The sequence below is a fragment of the Eptatretus burgeri genome, chromosome 12 (genome assembly GCF_056783735.1).
Source record: "Eptatretus burgeri isolate ZD-2024b chromosome 12, Ebu_testis_v1, whole genome shotgun sequence".
Taxonomy (NCBI): domain Eukaryota; kingdom Metazoa; phylum Chordata; class Myxini; order Myxiniformes; family Myxinidae; genus Eptatretus; species Eptatretus burgeri.
In genome coordinates this window covers 97,086,749-97,109,468 of record NC_140972.1, presented here as the reverse complement: position 1 = coordinate 97,109,468, position 22,720 = coordinate 97,086,749, and the positions used below count along the sequence as shown (strand labels likewise).

At 44.1% G+C, this 22,720-nt stretch overlaps 1 long non-coding RNA gene across 1 annotated transcript; it reads right to left on the bottom strand.

Annotated features, from left to right (window-relative positions):
* Positions 1-343: 343 nt before the first annotated feature.
* On the bottom strand, positions 344-10,872 carry LOC147016204 (uncharacterized). Its single transcript, XR_015050157.1, has 3 exons — positions 10,361-10,872; positions 9,402-9,675; positions 344-1,377 (listed from the first exon to the last, which is right to left on the bottom strand). It is a non-coding gene; the product is annotated as an uncharacterized LOC147016204 (long non-coding RNA).
* Between the last annotated feature and the right edge of the window lie 11,848 nt (positions 10,873-22,720).

Below are 22,720 nucleotides of genomic sequence, written 5' to 3'. Positions count from 1 at the left end.
CCGACCTCGGAAGGATGACAGGCTGAGTCAACCCCCTGGTGTATTAATTCAGTGGCCCAACGGGGCTTGAACTCAGGACCTTTTGGATCCCAAGCCGCTGCCCTAACCACTACGCCAACACCAGGTATATATATATATATATATATATATATATATATATATATATATATATATATATATATATATATATATATATATATATATATATATATATATATATATATATATATATATATATATATATATATATATATATATATATATATATATATATATATATATATATATATATATATATATAGCCAACTCGTTCAAATTAAGCAGAAAATTGTGTGATGGCGGTAAGTCAAGACATGCTCTCATTTCCACACCTCGGGTCTCACTTTGTGATTCCCACATCCAGGGACGCACGCATCACAAGTTTGATTTTAATTTACAACGTTGTACATGTTCCCTTCCACATCAGAAACTTCAATGCAGGAGAAGGCCATTCGGCCCATCAAAGCCCGCCGTAGTATTTCTAACTAAGGAGAAGTGAAATTGTTCTTCATATTCCATTTTATCTTTGGAGAATCATCCACAGTGATCCATGGGCCAGATACTGTCACCCTCCTCTTCCCCACTCCTCCCCAGGGAATTTTCTGCACCATAGATTTTTGAAGAAGGTGGGTCCCATGGCTTTGAAATCTGCTTGTTTGCCAATTGCTTAAGTGTGTTCAGCTGTGTTCCAGTGATTTTTATTACTACTATAAGTGTAAACAGTGAAAATAACCAATTTTTCATACATTTGGATATGTCCTGTTGTTCCCAATTCTGAGGCAACGAAATGCAATTTTTCAATACTCTTATCTGGAATGAATATTATATTTCACATTTATGCAAATTAACATTCAGTATCAACACAATTATTACTTAGAAATGACAAGAAATTAGTTCCTTCGTCCAATGACATATCACACAAAACATCTACTAACATAATATAGGGGAACAAATAAACCGTCCAAGCCGTAAATAAATTGTATATTTTCTTACAATAGTGTCAAGCTACTCAAATGCTTCAACAAAATATTCCCTGTAGTATGTATGTATCTGCTAACACTCATAATTACAATTTATAGTACTGATAACCGTTAAGGCATGTCAGATGTGTCTGCAAATTTCGAACAAAAATAAGTGTTTCAAACATTTTGTTTAAGTTGGAAGACGACAATACACAACAAGTATTTATCAGTAACATTGTTTTTCTTCATCTTCACTGCTCTCATCTTCATTTCCAAATATTTCATGTGCCAAGTTAGCAGACACAACATCATAGTCATCTTCGTTGTCATCCTGGACTGTAGTTTCTTGTGCACAAAGGATGTGTCCACCAGCTTTCTGTGTCAAAGATAAATATCAGACACATCTTGTATTTTAGATTTGTATAATTTATTTGTTTAACTATACTAACGTGTGTGTGTGTGTGTGTCCTCTTTAACTCCCAAACCATGAAACCTATCAGTCTGAAACTTTGCATACATACTAAGGCCTAACAAAATAAAATGTTAATGTTGAGTTTCCAGTAATCTGACCTACCCCAATTATTTATTTATTTATTGCAAGGGTCGACTCCATTTTATGTCCACTGTGCACGGCATTCCTCAATGGCTATGGCATTGTTGACCGCTATGATCTCAACAGAGAAAATCAGCGGCTGTTTATTTCCGCTAAGGGGTCAGAAAGTTTTATCGACATTTTTAAAACATTGCACAACCCACCTGGGACAGGTCGATTAGTTGGGTCAATTTATGACAAACAACCACCAAACCCATAACAAATTGCAATAAAAGGTTTCTCAGTGGTTTTCATTCATACTGGATATACTGATCAATAGAAAAAAGTCTACAAAAATCTGACATCCAGAAATGGGTTAAAACAGTCATTTTCAAGATGGCCACCACCGGGCTTTGAAATAATTAAAACAGCTATAACTTCTACAATAATTGTGATAAAAACATAATTGTTGGTTCTGGTCCATGGTTTTAATGGATCAACAATCCACTGGTGTCAATAAAATTTAGATCTAATCAGTATTTAACCTGAAATCCAAGATGGTGGCAAAAAATGAAGGGCGTAAAATCAATAAATTCTCTGCCTAACAGAGGTTTGATTATATAATCACCCAACATTTATCAAATTCTAACAAAAGGGTTTTCAGTCTTCTCTTACCAGTAATTATATGTGATGTATTACATGTCAGGGGAATGTCCCTGGCTCTGATTGAGTAGCCTATCCGTTTCTTCGAATGCTCTTTCCCTGAATGTTTTGTTTTCTGTGTTTCAGGTTTGAAGAATGAGTGCTCCTGAGATGCACGAACATCGGTGTTCAATTTGCAAGGAGAGGCTTGAGGATGGAAGTGACGTTGTGCAAATTCCTCAGAAGGGTGCTGATGGCATCATTGCAGCCAGGGTTCAGAGAGTCGACGAATTTTATGTGGCGGCTGGATGCAAGGTACACATGGACTGTCGTAAACGGTATATAAATCAACATGACATCCCGAATCAAAAGAAGAAACAAGGACCATCCAAACCGTCCAGGAAGCGAAGTTCACGTGTGTTGACCAGGCCTTTCAACAGCAAATCTGACTGCTTGTTCTGTGGGACCACAGTGGACCTTGGAACTTTTGACTACAGTCATGTCAAGACTGACGACTTTGCCAAAACCATTCTGGAGTGCTGTGAGAATCGGTCTGATGATTGGTCATTCACAGTGAAAGGGCAGATTGAGTACTATGGTGGAGATCTTCATGCAGCTGACTACATATATCATCATCAGTGCAGTGTCCATTTCCGCACTGGGCGTGATGTACCAGTGCACTTCCGGAGTGGACCAGGTTCAACGAGTAGGAAATCTGGACGTCCTATAGATAGTAATCAAGAGCAGGCATTTTCCAGAATGTGTTCATATCTTGAGATGAATGATGAGGAACAGATGACTGCTTTGTACCTTCGTGGCAAAATGGAAGAGTTTTTTTATGGATGAAAATTCTCTTCCATACACCAACTACTATCTGAAGAAGAAAATGAAGGAAAGCTATGTGGACTCCATTTATATTGCTGAAGGAGAGGGCGTAAATGACATAGTTACATTCAGGGAGAAAACATCACACACACTTCGGTCATTCTACAAGGAAGCACAGCGAGAAGGAGATGAAGAGGCACAAAAGAAGGCCATAATTGAGACGGCAGCATGGCTGATCAAGAGTGATATCAAGAACGGTGTACCATCTGTTACTGATCACTACCCAAAATCAGAAGAACTTGAACTTGACTCTGCACTGGCATTCCTTCCAGATACACTTCGAAATATGTTGAATGATCTGTTCGTTGGGAAAAAAAACACGCAACGTAAAGTGGCTAGTATTGGACAAGCCACTGTACAAGCAGTAAGACCTCGGGCTGTCATTGCACCAATCCAGATTGGTCTCGCTGTGCAGGTCCATCACATATATCGGTCAAAATTCCTTGTGGAAACCCTGTGTAATATGGGGTACGGCTCGTCATATGGTGAAGTACTGCGGTTTGAAAAGAATGCGGCAAGCTGTGTCACACCCGATTTGCTAATTGAAGAAACAGGCGTATTTGACCTATCAGTGTTGTTTGCCGGTGACAATGTAGATCACAACATAATCACCCTTGATGGTAAAGGTACCTTTCATGGAATGGGCATGATAGCTGCATTGACTCCTGGTAGAAAATCGTCATCTTGTGACAAGGCAGAAGATTTCAGAATTGAACATTGGACAGATGTCAAAAATTGATATCAAAGAATATGGCTTTGCAACCAATGTTCTTCGCAACATCAAGTTCTGAGACCTCCCAGATCTCCGAGTCTGTGACATGAGAGTTGAGATCTTCTGGGAGCTATCCTTCCATTTCAAGCAGACTATACCAGGCTGGCAGGGGATGATGCACATCCTTCACCGAGGACAGACACATCCTGGCGCATCCTCCATTATGTATTTGCCAATGATTGATATGTATCCAGGCGACAAGGCTTGCATTCTGTCCACTTTGAACTTCCTGTCCAACATGGCCATCAGACACCATGTCCCTCCTGTGATCACGTTTGATCAAGCGCTGTACTGGAAATATGCCGAGATAATCAGTGCTGCACCAGAGAATAGCCATTTGAAGGGGGTTGTGCTTAGGCTGGGTACATTTCACACGATCATGAATCTGCTTGGAGCAATAGGCACATTGATGGCGGGAAAAGGACTCAAAAACATCCTGGAACTGGTATACGGTGAAAATGCTGTAGTTCATATGATGTCCGGAAAATCTGTTCAGTGGGCATTCCTAGGCCATCTACTGGTGAGCAAGTGTCTACATTGAATTATTGTGTTATCTGTAGTGGAGGAAAATCCTGACTTCATGCTCCAAGTAGAAGATATTGAGAAAATGTATTCGTCCTTGCTAATGGGTGACATCTCTCTTGAAAGTCTTGAAGAATCAGCTGCAATTGTGAAGATCACTGATGAACTTGAAAAAAAGAAATCTGAACTTGCTGCACAATCACAAACGATACGAGTAAGCTGTGGCTGGGTTATCAGAAAATGCTCCATACTGCTCGGGCAATGATCAAGGCAGATCGCACTGGGTCTTGGAAGGATCACTTGCAAGCTGTTGCTGATGCCTTGCCAATATTTGCAGCAGCTGGACACTACAACTACCAGAAGTCCGCTTATCTCTACGTACAAGAAATGAGTGAACTGGAGAGCAAACACCCAGATGTGTATGAGAAGTTTCAAAATGGCTTCCATGTGATCCGGCGAACAAACCAGTTTTGGGCAGGCCTCAGCTGTGATCTAGTCATCGAACAAACACTCATGGGATCACTAAAGAGCACCGGTGGCTTGACTCATGGCAGTAAGATGACAGAGGAACACCTAGCATTGTGGACAATGTCAGCCCCCATAACATCTGAGGTCAACGTCACCATGCAGGACTTCAATGATCTCACATACGCAACAAGCGAACAGCATAAAGAAGCAGCTGGTGCCAGAATTGAAAGACATGCATTCGACCTCTTGAAGATAAGCACAAAGTTGAATGCATTTTCACCTTTCTCCTCTGATCCTACATTGAGAAATATCATAAATGGTATCGTGGCAAGCGAAGACATTAACGTGCATGAATATGAAGCTGTTGGTAACAAAATCATCGAGAGAATGATTGGACAACCTGTGTTTTCCTTCTCCATCAAGAGGACAGAGAAAGCAAAGACCCTGGGAAATTCTAATGCTCTCCTGGTTGCTCCTCACAGAACCATCGACTCCAGTGTGCTATTCCAGCGATTCCTGGTGGTATCTCAGATCGGTGATTTGTCACTTGAGGACATGATGAGTTTTGAGCTCAGTCCATACCCTCCATCCCTCTTTGAGTACAACAAGATCTTGAAGAAGGCCGACAAACCTCAACTCGCTCAAGCCGTCAATGACCACTGTACCAAGGCACTGGCATGTGAAGGAGTACCTGACACCACACCTTCAGCACACCTTAAGACTGAAAGGTATGTTCTTGATGGTGGATCCTTGCTGCACAAGCTCAAGTGGAAGAAGGGAGATACATATGGCAAAATAGCCAGAGCATATGCGGACTTCACAACAAAACACTATGGGACAGCAACTGTTGTCTTTGATGGCTATAGTGCAGGCCCTTCGATAAAGGATAACACTCAGCAGAGACAGGGACAAGCTAACAGCTATCCGACTGTGAACCTCACCAGAGAAACTGAATTTGACGGAAAGAGAGATGAATTCCTATGTGTTGGCAGTAACAAGCAACAGCTGGTCACCTTAATAGGTGATGAGCAGAAGAAAGTGGGCTGCACAGTCATTCAGGCAGAAGGGGATGCTGATGTGGACATTGCCAAGACAGCCGTAAACAGCACAATTCTGCATTCCACCACACTAATTGGAGAGGACACAGATTTGTTGAAACTTTTGCTCCATTACTGTATACCAGATGGAAAACCACTATATTTCAGATCAGACAACCAGTCAAGAAGCAATCTGAAAGCATATGACATCAATCGGATGAAGCATCTTCTTGGGAATAAGTTGTGCACTCAACTATTATTCCTGCATGCCTTCACAGGATGTGATTCAACATCTCGTGTGTATGGCATTGGGAAAAAAATCAGTCTTTCAGAAACTCGTGGAAGATGATCAAGGCCTCCAGTTGTGTGCAGATACATTCACTTTGAGAGGCGTCAGCCACGCTGAAATAAAGAAACTTGGCAGCCAAGCGATGGCCGTTATATTAGGTGGGGAGAGCACAAGTTCTCTGGCAGCCATGCGTTACAAGATATTCACAAAGAAGGTCGCTGCTGCCAGGTCTTTCGTTACACCTGAACGTCTTCCCTCAACGGAATCTGCCACCAAGTTTCATTGTCTCCGAGTGTACTACCAGGTCATGGTTTGGACGGGGATGGAGGGTGACCTTGATCCTCTGGACTGGGGCTGGGGACTTGAAGACAATCGATTTGTACCTATCATGACTGCCATGAATGCTGCACCAGACACTCTTCTGAAGATGATACACTGCAACTGCACCACAGCTTGTGACACACCCCATTGCAGCTGCAGAAAGAATGGGCTTCCGTGTACGTCTGCATGTGGATCATGCCAAGTGACGTTTAGTGACAATCCACTAAATCAAGCCTCTGAGGAACTAGAGGACTGAAATTGTAATCTAAACTGCCATTATGTAATGTTCACAAATAAACGTTTCAGTGGCACCAGGTGTTCAGTGATTTTGGTTCAGATGGAAAATGTATTGATTTTTGCACTCTTGAATTTTGCCGCCATCTTAGATTTCATGTTAAATACTGATCAGATCTAAATTTTATTGACACCAGTGGATTGCTGATCCATTAAAACCATGGACCAGAACCAACAATTATGTTTTTATCACAATTATTGAAGAAGTTATAGCTGTTTTAGTTATTTGAAAGCCCAGTGGCGGCCATCTTGAAAATGACTGTTTTAACCCATTTCCGGATGTCAGATTTTGGTAGACTTTTTTTTTCTATTGATCAGTATATCCAGTGGGAATGAAAACCACTGAAAAACCTTTTGTTGCAATTTGTTGTGGGTCAGGTGGTATTTTGACCCGACTCGATGGTGTCTTCTTCAAAGTCAGAAAATGCACCCGTGATCGACATTCCCGACTTTGACAGAAGTCATGGCTGCCGTGCAGACATTTGGTGTTCGTTTCAAGTGCCGATGTGATCACCAAGACACACGATGTCAGACTCATGAGGTCTGCATTTGACTTACTTATGTCTGGTGGAAAATGGCTACCACCAGAAAAACAACTAAAAGGTATGTTGTGAAGAAGAATATGATGAAGAAGCATATTGTGAACTTCTTCTTCTTCTTTCGGCTGCTCCCGTTAGGGGTTGCCACAGCGGATCATCCATATGATCCACATAGTGATTTGGCACATGTTTTACGCCAGATGCCCTTCCTGACGCAACCCTGGTCGCCTCTTACGACACACAGGGATATAGTACACCTATTTTTAACCGGGGTATACACCGGCCCAGTATACTGGTACTCATTTTGCCGATCTCGGAAGGATGACAGGCTGAGTCAACCCCCTGGTGTATTAATTCAGTGGCTCAACGGGGCTTGAACTCAGGACCTTTTGTATCCCAAGCCGCTGCCCTAACCACTGCGCCAACACACCAGGCTCGAAGAAGCATATTGTGAACATCGGTCTAAAATCTAAAACAAAGTGTAAAATGAATATTTTAACATACAGAACTGAATTTCTTGAAAATTATTTTAAGCCTGTTCTGTTACAAAGTAAGAAAAATTGCAAAATCTTATTATTATCACAGTTTGGTGTGTGTGCCTTGAATAGACTGTACTGTACTTTGTTGGGGGAAGGGGCTGTTTATATCCTGCAAACAGTATACACGTTTGATTTTATACCAGCAAATACCACCTGTCGCTTGGCTGTTAGGGTTGGGGGGGGGGGAGAGCAGAGAGATGAGGGGTGAGGGAGGAGAGTGTGGAGGGGAGAAAGGGGGAGAAGAGAGAGGGATGTCTGGGGGGTGGGGGGGTGCTGTGGTATATAACAATACCTATGTTGCCGGATTATGCAGATTAAATTTAAAGTGCATGAGTTATGGATGTTGGGTGGGTTGAAGTTTCTTATTTTGAAGAGTATGTACATCATGGTTGCCCCCAAAGGATTTTTGTCAACTCGAAAGGATCTATTCTAATACGTGAATATAGAAGGTTTTCAGGGATGATGAGAGATTGGTATTCTTCAATTCCTTCCTATGTCCTGTTGAGCCAGGTTAATGACATGCTGTGTCTATCACTGCTGAGACCAACCTCACTGGTTAAAGGAAACCTTAGAGAGATACTAAATTGGTGTCATTTAATCCTCTGACTTGTATACACAATACTGTTTTACCCCTAATTTGGTATCTCATGGTGGACATGTTTATGATTCTATATCTTTTCAACTATCAACATGCACATACGGGTTGGAAAGTTGTAGAATCTGAAATACTGTACTGCTTCTATTTAAACACATCCGAAGAAAAAAACAAATCCCCCCCCCAAAAAAAATCCCTCCCTATCTTCCCCATTCATTGAGCAGCATGTTACCGGAAACCAAACCTTTTTGGGTGAGGGAGGGGGGGGAACTCCAAAGAAGTGCAAGAGTGAAATTGGGTGTTTGGGTTAATTTAAACATCCATTTTGAAGATAATTAACAGCCTTATTTAATTATATCCTTTATCAGGCGATCCTCGGCCACTTCGCTCCATCTGGGGTCTTGAGGCGTTTCCTGTGTTATCTTGCTAGGGTATGAAGCCACCATGTTTTTTTGTCCTGCTGAACCATACTTTGACTTCGAACAGGCCGCAATGGTTTCTTAACGATAGTCTTTTTTCACTTTCCTTGCTCATATTATCGAATGCCTACTCATCATAGCAACAAATCGCTGGATACATTGCAATGCTTACAAGCACCCAGAGACACCATCATTCGTGGCATTATTTCATTTCCACACATGCCATAACCTCTAGAATCTCTAAATCTTAGCCAAATTTCAAAATTTAAACTTCTTTATTGACTTCAGCAATCGTTCCGACTGCGAGAAAACAAAATATTCCTTTGTTCATTTCAGACATTGCTTGACATTCCAGGCATCTCAGGGTGCATGGTGTTCATATGACCAATTGGTGATCGCTTATCGCTTGCCAAGCCAGCGTTTCCTTATCAACCACTTTGGTAAAGTGCTTGCTTGAGTGCTTAAGCCACTTGGCAAGCACTCTACAATATTCGCACTGTCACTGAATATATTGATCGACTTGAATAAAGTTCAGGGCGCACTCACCTGCATTTGGTCCCGCGTTGTCATGCGGTGCATGGGGTAGTGCTTGCTCACTGAAAATGTGCCATTTTATTTTATACCACGTTTCCTCTTTTTACATGATATTCTTTCATTATATGACTCATCACTTCAGCGTAGATAGATAGATATGAAAAATTAAATGTTTCGTTTTAAAAAGTTTCTTCAACCGTTTTGTTGGAGTGTTTGCTTGAGTGGTTGAGCAATTTGGTGAGTGCTCTTCAAGCTTCAATGAAAATACATACAGCAGCTCAGCTATCTGTGGAAACATCACCGGAGTTGGGAAGTCAAAATAAATTAGACGATTACATTGAGTAAAAAATGTTTTCAGTTTGTACAATGAATACAATGAATCGCCCCATCATGGCAAGATAGCCAAGAGGTACACACGCTCACTCTAAGCTGTCTAGCCTGGGTTTGAATCCCATCCCAGCTATAAATTGTCATCCCGATGTTTCCCAGGTAGCGTGATCCATCAATGCAATGTGTTTACCATCTCTCGGGTGGACATAAAACTGGACGTCACACCTGCCAGATCTCCCTCTCACTCTTTATCCCCCACAACCCCCTTCCCAGAGTGTATAGCAATGTTTGGTATCGCTCTCCCCACCCCCACCTCCTTCTTCTCTCTTCCCCCCTTCATAGCTCCCCTACCCCTCCTTGCTCCCACCCCTCCCTACTCTCTACCACCTCTCTCTCTCTCTCTCTCTCTCTCTCTCTCTCTCTCTCTCTCTCTCTCTCTCTCTCTCTCTCTCTCTCTCTCTCTCTCTCTCTCTCTCTCTCTCTCTCTCTCTCTCTCTCGTTCTCTCTCACCCTCCCTCCCCTTTCTCTTCCCCCCTTAATATTCTCTTCCGTGAAGGGACGGGTTGTATTTGCTTGTCAAAAATAAAATGGTGTTCATAACTTGGTAATGGCATACATGATGTACAATCTGTATTCCTTACCTGAGGTATGAAATCTCCATCACAGCAGTCATATTCAAGGATCTGCTCAAACTTTCTCCATCCATATGATTCAGGACTCACTATAACAGGATGCTGGACATGGCATTTTTCCAGATAAGCATCTGGTCGTTCGCCCTCAGGACATATTCACTGTAGGCAGACAGGGTGGCCGGAGGTTCAAATCAATTGCATCTGAGTTGGACACCTGTTGAGTGTTTCCAGTCTGGAATTTCTGCTTTGCTATTTCATAACGGAGCTTGTTTACATCCTTGTCCAGCTTTTTTGGTTTACCAGAGACTACGAACAAATTGTTCAAGTTCAGAAGAAGTATCATTTTATACTTCATTGGAATTTCCAAGTGCCATGAACAAAGTCATGAAAAGGTAACAAAAAAAAAAGGTGTGCATTACATAAATACCTTGTCCACAAGTGTTGCAGATTTATATGTTGGGGCAGTTAAACACTTAAATATTCATTCCTAATCTCAAACCATATCGTTCAAGGTTGAGAAATACCAATTACCCATCTTATAATAGTTATCTTGACTAACTTAACTAACTCCATTATTCTCCAGATGCTGAAAAGTGAGAATTCCTTACACATTGTCAATGATGATTGCTGCGACATCAGTAAAACATTCAAACCAGGTAATTGTATCATTTGAAAATCTAATGTAAATTAAAATATTTAAGCCTTATTTAAATGTAAGGATGAATTATTGATCTCCATCAGTATTGGCAATGGATAGTAGACATTGTGAACATGTTAAATGGATATCGCATGTTCTATTGTATTGAGAGAAAAAAACCCAGCATTGTTATTTTATATTACAGGGCATATAACGTTTATTCCACTTTAATTATAAAATATGACTTTTCTTGATTGAGAATGATATATTCTACACCTTCTATACTTTCCTGGGAAAGCCACATTTCAAACCTGGCCTCCAAAGCCAGTCACCTACTAGGAATCCTCCGTCGTGCAAAGTCCTTCCTCGGCACACCTGAGCTCCTGACCACTGACAAAGCTTTCGTCCACAGCCTGATGGAGTGTTGCTCTCCTCTCTGGGTTGATGCTCCTGCCTCCCACCTTTCTCAGCTTCACACCATGGAAACCAAGGCATTTCGGATCATTGGTATCTCCTGCGATGAGGCTGAGTCTTTGGACCTCTCACTCTCTCACCGCAGGCTGGTTGGTGGTCTTTCTGTCTTCTACCGTCTCCTCTCCGGTCTCGCCCCCCTGCTGTGTCTGTGATTTGTCCCCACCATATTTCCGCAGGGTGCTCAAGGTCTGCTAACAACCCCCTTCTGGTAAAACTACCAAAATCACGAATCACTGCTCACCTTCACTCTTTCATTCCTCTTTTTTCCCACCTTTGGAATAAACTCCCTCACTCTGTTCAATCCCATTCTTCCCTTCAAGCCTTCAAAACAGCTGTTCACCACCACCTCTTGTCTTCCCCCATCCAAATCGTCGATCTTTTCTACCCCCGTTAATCCACCCCAAACCCATCTCCTTCAAATTCCCTGTTTTCCTTCCTGAAAGTCCCTGTAATGTCCATCTTGTATTCCCCGTGTTCCCCGCCTCCATCCCTCTCTCTTCCACAGATCTCATGTCTCTGTTCCCCACTGTTTTGTCCTTCCCTCTCCTACCCCTCTTGTCTCATGCCCCCCTTGCTGTGCGTCGTGTGTTAGCTCTCATATGAGCCTCGACAATTTATTTAAAACATAAATAAATAAATAAATAAAATAACGCATTTATTTTGGGTGATGTAACATGTTGAATTGGTCAAAAAGTACACTTTTTGGAAAAATTGACGTTTTCGCTGAGCGAGGGACACCTGCAGTTAAGTGTGTGTGTGTGTGTGTGTGTGTGTGTGTGTGTGTGTGTGTGTGTGTGTGTGTGTGTGTGTGTGTGTGTGTGTGTGTGTGTGTGTGTGTGTGTGTGTGTGTGTGTGTGTGTGTGTGTGTGTGTGTGTGTGTGTGTGTGTGTGTGTGTTTAACATGACGAAGCATGCCGAGGTAAATTTAAAATGGGAATGAGCCAAACTTTACAAAAATGACATGCTCTGCAAAATTCCCTAGAAAGGGGGGGAGGGGGTGCAGTGGCTCATCGACTATAGTTGATCCACTCGTTACTACACCATCTGCACCGTGTGCGCGAGTCATGAAAGGTATGACGTGACTACTTGGTGCTGCATTGTATTTCAGGAAATGGTGTTAAACTCAATTAACTGGGAAATGAAGACGTGGAATTAACACCTCTCGGATTAGGCACATCGGCCTGCAACGGTTGTGCCACGACGAGACGACAGTCATCACCTTGACAGATGTTTTTACCACTGAGCAGTGAGGCCGCATTCGGCAGGTGGTGACAATAAGCAGGTGGTGACAATAGGAAGGTCTATGGCTCTCAGCTGATTGGTTTACTTAGCATTAGGCATCACTGTGGATTGGGGTTAGTAATCCAAACACAACAACCGCCATCTGCCTCGACACAGCATCCCCATAGGCACCTGTACTGTCATCACATCGTGCCCGTGTCCTCATCACCCAAATCATCCTTTCATGTCAGCCCACGCACCATTCCCACACTCCAACTAGGCCATGCCTCCTCGAACCCTAAAGCCATCGGCATGATGCGTTAAATTACTTGTGAAGGCCCTCCAAGGAATTTGCATAATTGTCATGTACCAACCGTGCGTTTTGCCCAAGTCGAGAAGATTTAAATGAACAGATTCGTGTGGACCAAGTGCTTCTCACCATTACGTTGCAGGTGCAGAATGACAATTTCCAGGTGTTTTCCACAGCACATCACCACCCGTCCAATTTGATCATTGCAGCGTGCATGGACGAGGGATGGGGTGGCACGTGGGAGTGCTTTAGTTTGAGGGATGTTCAAAAGGTTCAACCCACAAGATACTCACAATAGTCCAAGACGCAACATTAAAGTAGAAGTCTATTTGAATGTATTTATACATTTCCTTGATATATTTACGATAACACTGGAAAAGTACATTTGTAATGCAGCATTTGTTTGTTAACTCTGCCACCGAAGGTGAAGGAGGTTATGTTTTCACCCCTCTCTGTTTGTTAGTTGCAAAATTGAAGATTTTTCAAGTAAATTGGTCGGTCGACTTTGTTATTCTGTCTGTTTGTCTGTCTATCTGCCTGTTTGTCTGTTTGTCTGTTTATCGCCTACAGGTCACAATTTTAAACCGATCTTCACGAAACTTCACCACATGGTAGAGTTTGTCATTAGGAAGAAGCGCATTGATTTTGAGGTCAAAAGGTCAACATAGGCCCAAGGTCAACAACTAAGATGGTGTTTCTAAAAGCCACAATTTTCATCTGATTGACTTGAAATTTCAAGAGGATTTGCATATTTGGTCATTGAATTCAACCACTAATTATTTTGAGGTCAAATTTGTTTTTGAGGTCAAAGTGTGAGGGAGGGTCCATCGGGCGATAACCACCATCCGGATATGTCCGGAGATAACCACTGTCCGGCCATAACCACCATACAGATACATCAAGGGAAGGCAGTGTGACGGGAGGGCAAGGTAAGGCAGTGTGAGTGGAGGGTCCTTCCTGACAAAACCACCATCCGGACACGTCCGGAGATAACCACCGTCCGGATGATGGAAATAATAAGGGGGGGGGGAGAAAAATAATATAGGAGAGAGAGGGGTGGAGGACTGAGGAGGTTGGGAGACTGAGGAGGTGTGGGGGGGAGTAAGCAGTGGGTAGCGAGGAGGAATGGGGGAGTGAGGAGTGTTGAGGGAGTGAGGAGAAGTGGGGGAGCGGAAGGCAGCATAAAGAGAGGGGAAAGAAGTGTGAGGGCAGGGGAGGGCGGCATGAGGGGAGGGCAAGGAAAGGCAGCATGATGGGGGAGACATAACCACCATCTGGACACATATGGAGATAACCACCATTTGGATATGTGCGGCGATAACGACCATCCATATATGTGCGAATATAACCACCATCCAGGCATAACCACCACCTCGATACGTTTGGAGACAGAAAGAGAGAGAGAGAGAGAGAGAGAGAGAGAGAGAGAGAGAGAGAGAGAGAGAGAGAGAGAGAGAGAGAGAGAGAGAGAGAGAGAGAGAGAGAGAGAGAGAGAGATATATATATATATATATATATATATATATATATATATATAGGAAGATGCTGCACTGTATTAGGATGGGTGGAGCAAGGATGGAATAAAGATAGAGAGGGATGGGGGTAGTGAGGGGAGGGAGGGTGGAGGAATGGGGGTGTGAGGAGGGTTGAGGTAGTGAGGAGGGTCAAGGGAGTGAGGAGGGATTGGGGGAGGGTAAGGAGAGTGGTGGAGTAAGGAGGGTGGAGGAGGGGAATGAAGTGTGAGGGGAGGGACTGTCCAGACATAACCACCATCCACATACATCAAGGGAAGTCAGTGTGAGGGGAAGGCAAGGTAAGTGTTCGGTCAGTCCAGATTATATCTGTAACTTGCTGCAGGCATCATGCAAACCTGTGCTAACCTGTTCCAAGGTCGGGTTGATGGTGATAAAACCGTCTCCCCCACGAGGTTTTCTGGTGAGGAGGGTGTATGATATGGATACCCAGCTAGATTAAAAACAACACCTGTCAAAGGGTGGAGGAGATCTTTGTGAGCCAACAGCCATCCATATCTAGTGCCCAACTGTGTCTGCAGTTGTGTTACTTTCTTGAGGAGATTGCTGGCAGGATTTGCACTCAGGCCACCATAAAACCCTTCACTCCACAAAAACACAAGTAAACCGCAAGGAAAATTGAAAATCCACTCCAAGGGAGTACCTCCTGTAAAGCTTCCCTCCACAGGGCAGCTCACCGGATGATGGGATTGGGGAAAAGCCTTCGGGACCCCCACTCTTTAATGATTGGAGGAAAACCAGGGGGTAACCTTCCCTGGGCAGATTGTGTTAGTATGTGACGGGGTGGTGCTGAGTTGTTATCCACCAGACAGCAGTCTCCTTGGGTTAACCTGAGGCGGTCCCTTTGAGTGGGTGCCAGGAATGTGCTATCCCCAAGAGAGGATGATCAACTGTCTCTGTCATCATATGAGCTCAAGCGTTTGAACATCGGTATTGCAGCACTCTCTGAGGTTCCATCCATCCATCCATCCATTGGGACCATACTCTGTGCAGAGTGTTGGTGCTGCCTAAGCAGTCTGTGGCGACTGGATAGTGGTGAGATCATGGCGGGGGGTTACACCTACTATTGGTCTGGTTGCTCTGACAGCTATCATGCCCAAAGAGTTGCTGTAGCTGTGTCCAATAAGCTGATTCCAATGATAATTGAGGGAACACCAGTCAACAAGCATATTATGAGACTAAGGATTCATCACTCCTTGTGTGTCACTTCCCTGGTCTCTGGTTATGCTTCGACTGAGGAGAGTGATCTCGCCATGAAGGACACATTCTATGCCACGCTTGAGTCTGTTGTTGATCAGTGCCCCAGGCAAGATACTCTTCTCATCTTGGGGGATTTCAATGCATCGACTGAAACTGATAGAGATGGTTATGAGACATGTGTTGGACCCCTTGGGTCTGGAACTGTGAACCAGAATAGCACTAAGTTCCTTGACTTTGCAAGAAGTCATGGATTTAGGGTGGCTGGTTCATGGTTTCAGTGCCCACAAGTCATCGCTGGACTTGGTTTTCCAACGCTGGTGGTGTGGCAAAGGAGATTGACCATGTGCTCGTTGATGATCACTGAAGGATGATCCAGAACTGCAGGGTCTACTGGAGTGCTCAATTCCTCAATACTGACCAGAGGCTTGTTGTAGCAACTCTGAAGTTGCAGCTTAAATCTGGGAGAATGGTACCATCCCAGCAGAGGCTGGATGTTGGCAAGCTCAAGGATGAGAGGGTAGCTGAGGATTTTGCGAACAGGCCGAGTGGAGATTTGGGGGGTCTGGGTGCTTTGGGGGATCCTGAAGAGTTGTGGAGTGCCTTCAAGACCAGTTTTCTTGATGTTGCCCGTGGGTGTCTTGGAATTCACCTTCGGGCGAAGGATAATTTTGTCTCTCAAGGGACACTGGATAGCACTGACCAGATTTGCAGGGTCAGGCTTAATGCCAGAGCTGAGCTGTTCACGGAGTTGAGGTGTAAAACTGTACGTGCGCTGATGGTGGACAAGCAGGCCGATGTGTGAGGAATATATGAGGGGTGCAGAGCATCACCTGTGATCAAGTGATTCTCATCCTGCTCATAAGGGAATTCACGCATTGTGTTCCTCCAAGCCCATCCCCTGGTGTACTGCATTTAGAACAGAGGGTGGAGGGCTCTTGACAGAGGAGTCCGATGTGAAGGCCTACTGGGCTGGTTACTTTGAGCGGTTGTACCAGGCTGCTCCACGAGTTGTTGAGTTGGATGTCAGTGGTGTTACTATCCCTGTTGCCGACCTTCCAATAAACTGTGATTCACCTTCATTGACGGAAACACAGGCTGTGGTGAACCGGCTTAAATGGGGCAAAGCTTCTGGGATCTGTGGCATGAATGCTGAACTTCTCAAGGCTGGTGGAAATGCTGCACTCATGTCTTTGTATGCAGTTTTGTGCTCTGCCTGGAACACAGGCATCATCCCAACTGACTGGAAGAGGGCCCTTGTTGTCCCTCTCTCGAAAGGAAATGGTGATCTCCAGGACTGCAACAACTACCGATGGGTGACGCTGCCCTAAGTGCAAGGCCTTTGCTCAGTTAATTTTTGATAGGGTTCACCACCTTCTGCTTGAGCACAAGCGCCCAGAGCAGTCAGGCTTTACACAAAAGAGGTCAACAATTGACCATGTCCTTGCACTTTAGGTCCTCACCGAACGCAGACGAGAGTTTCGGCAGGGGGCCGCTTGCAGCCAATGTTGATCTCTGTACAGCATTTAATTCAGTGAATTGGGATGACCTCTGGAGGATTCTTGGTCTTCATGGGGTGCCACCAAAAGTGATCAATCTGATGTCTGAACTCTACTCTGGTACTGAGTGCTGTGAGATATGGTGAGACCATCTCTGACTTATTTCCAGTTGTTACTGGAGTTTGTCAGGGGTGTGTACTGTGGCCTGGCCGCCACACTTTTCAGTGCTTGTTTGGAATAGATTCTGGGGAGGATGTTGGAGAGATCAAGCTGCGGTGCTTCGTTTGGGAATGTCAAAATCTGTGATCTTGATTTCACAGATGATGCAGTCATCTTTGTAGAGACTTTGGATATCCTTTTGGGGGCCTTCAAGGCTCTGAATGACGAGTCTTGTGTGTTGTTTTTCATAAAGCATCCAGTCACAGCTGACACTCATAGATTTTGCAGGTAACAGAACTCATTTGAGTCTCTCTCAGCAACCGTTCATTGGACACAAGGTCTGACCTGTGATCGCCAAGGATTCTCCGAAGAGACCTGGTACCAAAGGAATTAAGTCTCCGACTCAGATACCTGATCTAAATCCAAGTCTCACATCCGTAGAGCAAGCCTGGAAGCACAAAGGACCTGAATACTCGGACTTTCATCCTCCTGCACAGATATCGACAGTGCCACACCCCATGATCCAGTGAATCCATGACTCCCTCGGTTCGACCCAGATGTCTGTTGACCTCTGGCTCACAGCCAGCAGAGACATAAATTCCACTGCCAAGGGAAGTGAATCTCTCCGTGACCTCAATATCCTCACCACAAACAGGTACAAACAAGATAGTAGATGGTTGGCAAGTGATAGCTGTGTCTGAATGTCCAAACTATGTCCGAATTAGACAATTCAACACTTTTTTTAGTGGTTGGAACTGCTGCTAAGTTCAATTCTGGAGCTTAAATTTTGTAATTCGGCTTATTTCAAGAGATTCTTGAGGTTATGGCATAGGCATGTTTATAAGCATTGCAATATACTCGGCGCTTCATTGCCATAATGAACAGGCATTTGATAACATAATAGTCCTGGGGCTGATTCCAAAATTTTGAGTTTTGCTGCACCCCCCTTGCCAACATAGGTTTGATGGTTTTTTTTCTTGTTATATCGTCTATAGACATCTGATTTCAAAACATTACCCCTTTCAAAAAGTGTCCAAATGACCCATTGCAAGCCATTTCATATGGTGATACGTTTTGGCAAAACCTGACATTTTTTTGCAGTATTGAGTATTGTAGCATTCGTATTGGACAATATTGTTGGCTTCAGGAAGCATTTTGTATTGTGCTGAGGCATTGTATCTTTACTAAACCTGCATGGACGTTTATCTAAACCCTGAAAAACACGTTTATTACTGAATAATACACATATTAACCCTATTTTACACGGGGGGGGGGGGGATATTTGTTTTCTGCCTATACCGTCGCGACGGTTAGAGGTATGACTTTGAAACTTGGTGACGTTTATCCTGTCATTTCTAAAAACGTGTACCAAATTTGGGAGCAATTTGTCTAAAGGGGGGGGGGGGTGAGGGGGGGTTCTTAATTTCGGAATTTCGCCAAAATTAATTATTCTTGATGTCAGAATTAGCTCATTGTTGAGGCAAAAATTAAAATGAGTTCATTTTTATAAAATAAGCATGTGGCAGTAGCAACTGGCCAAGTATCAGGTTTCTCCCACGTTCCCATGTCATTTCAGACCCCGTGTAAAATAAGGTTAAAGACCTATAGACTAAGCAAAATCTTACTTACCTGATAAAAAAACTGGATTCATATGAATTGTTCAATGTCCTATTCGTCATCTGTCTCATCGTCGGATTCCAGTAGATCAACGATAGTTTCTTTGGAATTCCCGCACTGGTCAGGCTTGCATCTGCATGCTCTGGTGCAACTTAGTTGATTCTGTCTACAGGAGCACCTCCGGTCAGCACAACGCAGACACCGGCAGCTAACACATTCCATGACAGACGTCTGGGCAGGAGAAACATCGAACCATTTGATGGTGATCTCGTTCCTGGCTACATCCCAGCCATGACCATGTGGAGTGGGAACATGTGGGCAGTTCTCGAGACATCTTCTCCAAATGGCAGCCTGGTAATTGGCACGACGTAGGTGGAACTCGGCTGCATTTTGACAGGGCGGAAGTCTGCATGGGTCTGTGTTATGCACGCCAAACATCTCATGCCTCAGTTCGTTGACTCTACTGTGCTGCTTCTTCCCATACAGGGCACAGATGGCCTCTTCTCCTCTGGCGAGTTCTGCTACTGACAGACTGAAGGACTGCCCAATGCTGTTCATAGTGGCTCTAAATTCATTTTCGATCTTTAAAAGTTTGAGTCCTGACAGCTTTCCGCGCCCAGTGAAGGCACTGGTCGAGTCACAGGCACTGAAGGCATGGTAACCTGGGAGAACAGAGCAGATATCGCGTCCCAGGGTATGTGCCATAGCTGTAAGATCAAGGTAGCCGGTCTGCTGTTGTGTGCCGGTGCGAAAGATGAGCTGCGAGCTAATACGATGGCAGACTGAAAGGGCAATGACTGCAACATCACTGTCTGGGGACTTGATGATCACAGCAGGAGCACCGTGATCAGCTGCATGGGCTGCGTGAAGCAAAAGCCTGGTGTCTGCCTCTTCGTGTGTGCATCTCAGTTCAGCCACTTCTGCCTTCAGGACTTCTGTTAGTTGGTCATTGGCCTTCAACCTGAAGCACCTCTCTCCAACTGTCACGAACAGTGCTTGTTGGCCCAGCTGCGCAGCATACTCTGGCTTGGACCACTCATTCAGGAGGAATTCTGTCAGGGCACATTTGAAGGATCCACTCATCAGAGACTTGTTCAGCTGCTGGTCAATCTTCTGTGTTCCTGTGTGGATCTTGGTTTTGAGGCTCTCCATACCAGCATCGCTTCTCAGGTTGCGCTCCGCGAGCTTAATGGATATATCAGGGTATGTGTCAACTACCCAGTCTTTGCGCACACCAGCTGGATAACCAGATGTGATGGTGTTGAAGAGTGAAGAGGCCAGTTGTGAGTATGTCATGTTTGGTGCCGTTTTTGCTGAATGGATGATGGCCATTACGTCAAGCACCCAGGTAGCATCCGGGGGGGATACTTGTCAGCGGTTGCACATTGTCTTCTAGTGCTCTGAGCAATTTAGCCTTGACTGTCTTCACTGGACTTCCATCTGGCGTGGCGATTGAGAGTGGGAGCGGTCCAAGTGGGTAACTCAGAAGCTTCTCCATAGATAGTTCACGGCTTTGACCAATCACAAGGAGACGGCCAAACATGTCTCTTGTTCACTTCAGGACGCTGGCGTGCGATGTGTCATGCCCCAGTCTCTTCTTCTTCATGGATGGGAACGTCTTCAGCTGCAGTTGTGGTATAGTAGCGTAGAAGTCTTTGGTTCCATCTTTCCCTAATCTGTCTGCTGCAAATGTCCTCAGTGATCCTACGCCTCTTTGACGAGCATCCAAAAGGTCTCGCTTTACATCTTCGGTTGCCACGTGTCCAGAAGCCAAATGGCACAGCTGCTCGTCAGATTGGAAAGGGTTTATCCAGTTCTCAATGCATGCCGTGATACTCTGCACCGAATGCAATTTATACTGAATAAGCACCAGACACTATTTGCAAGTCAGCATCAAGAAATGTACGAGAATGCGAATTTCTATAATAGTTTATGATGTTAGTGACAAAACATCGTATTTTGTCATAATTTAAACAAAATTTTGATAATTTTCGTACAATTTTTTTTACCATTTTCACACATTTTTTTTTAATCATTTTCACACAATCTTTACATTATTTTCGCACAATTTCTAGCGAAAATATCTCCTAAAACAAAATCAAACACCTGGATTTGTATTTAATGTGTCTATGTGCACTCTGAGCAAACCTAACTGCAATATAATATGCCCACCCATCCCTAGCACAAAAAACCTATTTTAGCGGGAAAGCGGTATACCTGGTATCGAAAATGCCCCCAAAAACTTCGAATGGACACTTTTTAGAAGGGGTAATGTTTTAAAAATCATCACCTTATAGATCAATAAACAAGAAAGACACATAAAACCTATGTTGGCAGGGGGTGCAGTAAACTTTCATTTTAGGCCCCTTCTGAGAATCAGCCCCAGGACTATAAGTGAGGAAAGTGAAAAAAATAAACTTTATCTTAACTTTATCGTTAAGAAATGGTTGCGGCCTGTTCCAAGTCAGGGCATGGTTGAGCAGGCCAAAAAACATAGTGGCTTCAGACCCCAACGAGGTTACCCAGGAAATGCCTTAAGGCCCCAGAGAGTGAGGTGGCCGAGGATCGCCTGATAAAGGATATAATTAAATAAGGCTGTTAACTATCTTCAAAAGATGTGTTTTAATTAACCCAAACACTCAATTTTCACTCATGCACTTCCTTGGCATTCCCTTGGTAAGGATACAAAGTTGCAGGCTGCGATGTTTCATGGTTTTGGAGTTATCGAGGAGACACACACACACACACACATGCACACACACACACACACACACACACACACACACACACACACACACACACACACACACACACACACACACACACACACACACACACACACACATATTCGTGCAGATGAGGAGAAATAAAAGTTCAAGTATTACCCACGAGGCACCATCAGTTCACACTCTCACAAACAACAATCATGCAGGCGGGACTTCCCTTTTCTCTGCAATGCATAGGGTGAACGCATGAATCAATGATGTCCACTTTAGAGACTAGGAGGGAGACAAGAGGCAGTTACGATTCAGGGCCAGCGATGGTTAGGCCAGGCCTTCCCCAAGGCCACGTGATCCCCTTTTTCCTCCTTGACCACAAGGCTTCTCCTCCTATTGATGTTTGCATCCTCTTCCTCCACACTAGCCTGTCTTGCTCCTCCCACGAGACTCTCCTACACGGAGTTCTCTCACAAGCCTCTCCTGGTACACTCCCTGTTCTCACTCACGTGCACACTCGTGGACTCCCTTGTGTCCTCTCCAGTGGACCCAGGTCCTCTTGTCAGAACTGAGTTATCTTCTCCTCCTGCTTGAAGTCTCCCTCTTGGGTCCTGTTCATGGGGGTGGTCCTAATAAGCATTGTAGTATCTCTTTTCTTCTGGGCTCGACAGCCCACTGTGTCACCATAGCCGGCACATATTGGCCAGGGAGATCGCAATTGGCCTAATTGTACACGTGTGCCTCTGCGATGGGAATTCCACTTTGAGTCCTGCACCTACAAGAGGTATTTATGCATACATAATTAATGAATCTGTCTACCCTGTCTATAAATGACATATGCTGCCTCCTCAGCGTCACGTGTAACAAACATATTTCTCTGACAGATCCCTATTGATCTCCACCCCCCTTCCCTCTCTTCCATGTAACAATATTCCATGGACACAACGCCAAATTGGCCCACTGGTGATTCGCCATTTCTTGCTTCTTATTGAACTTATGACCTGCA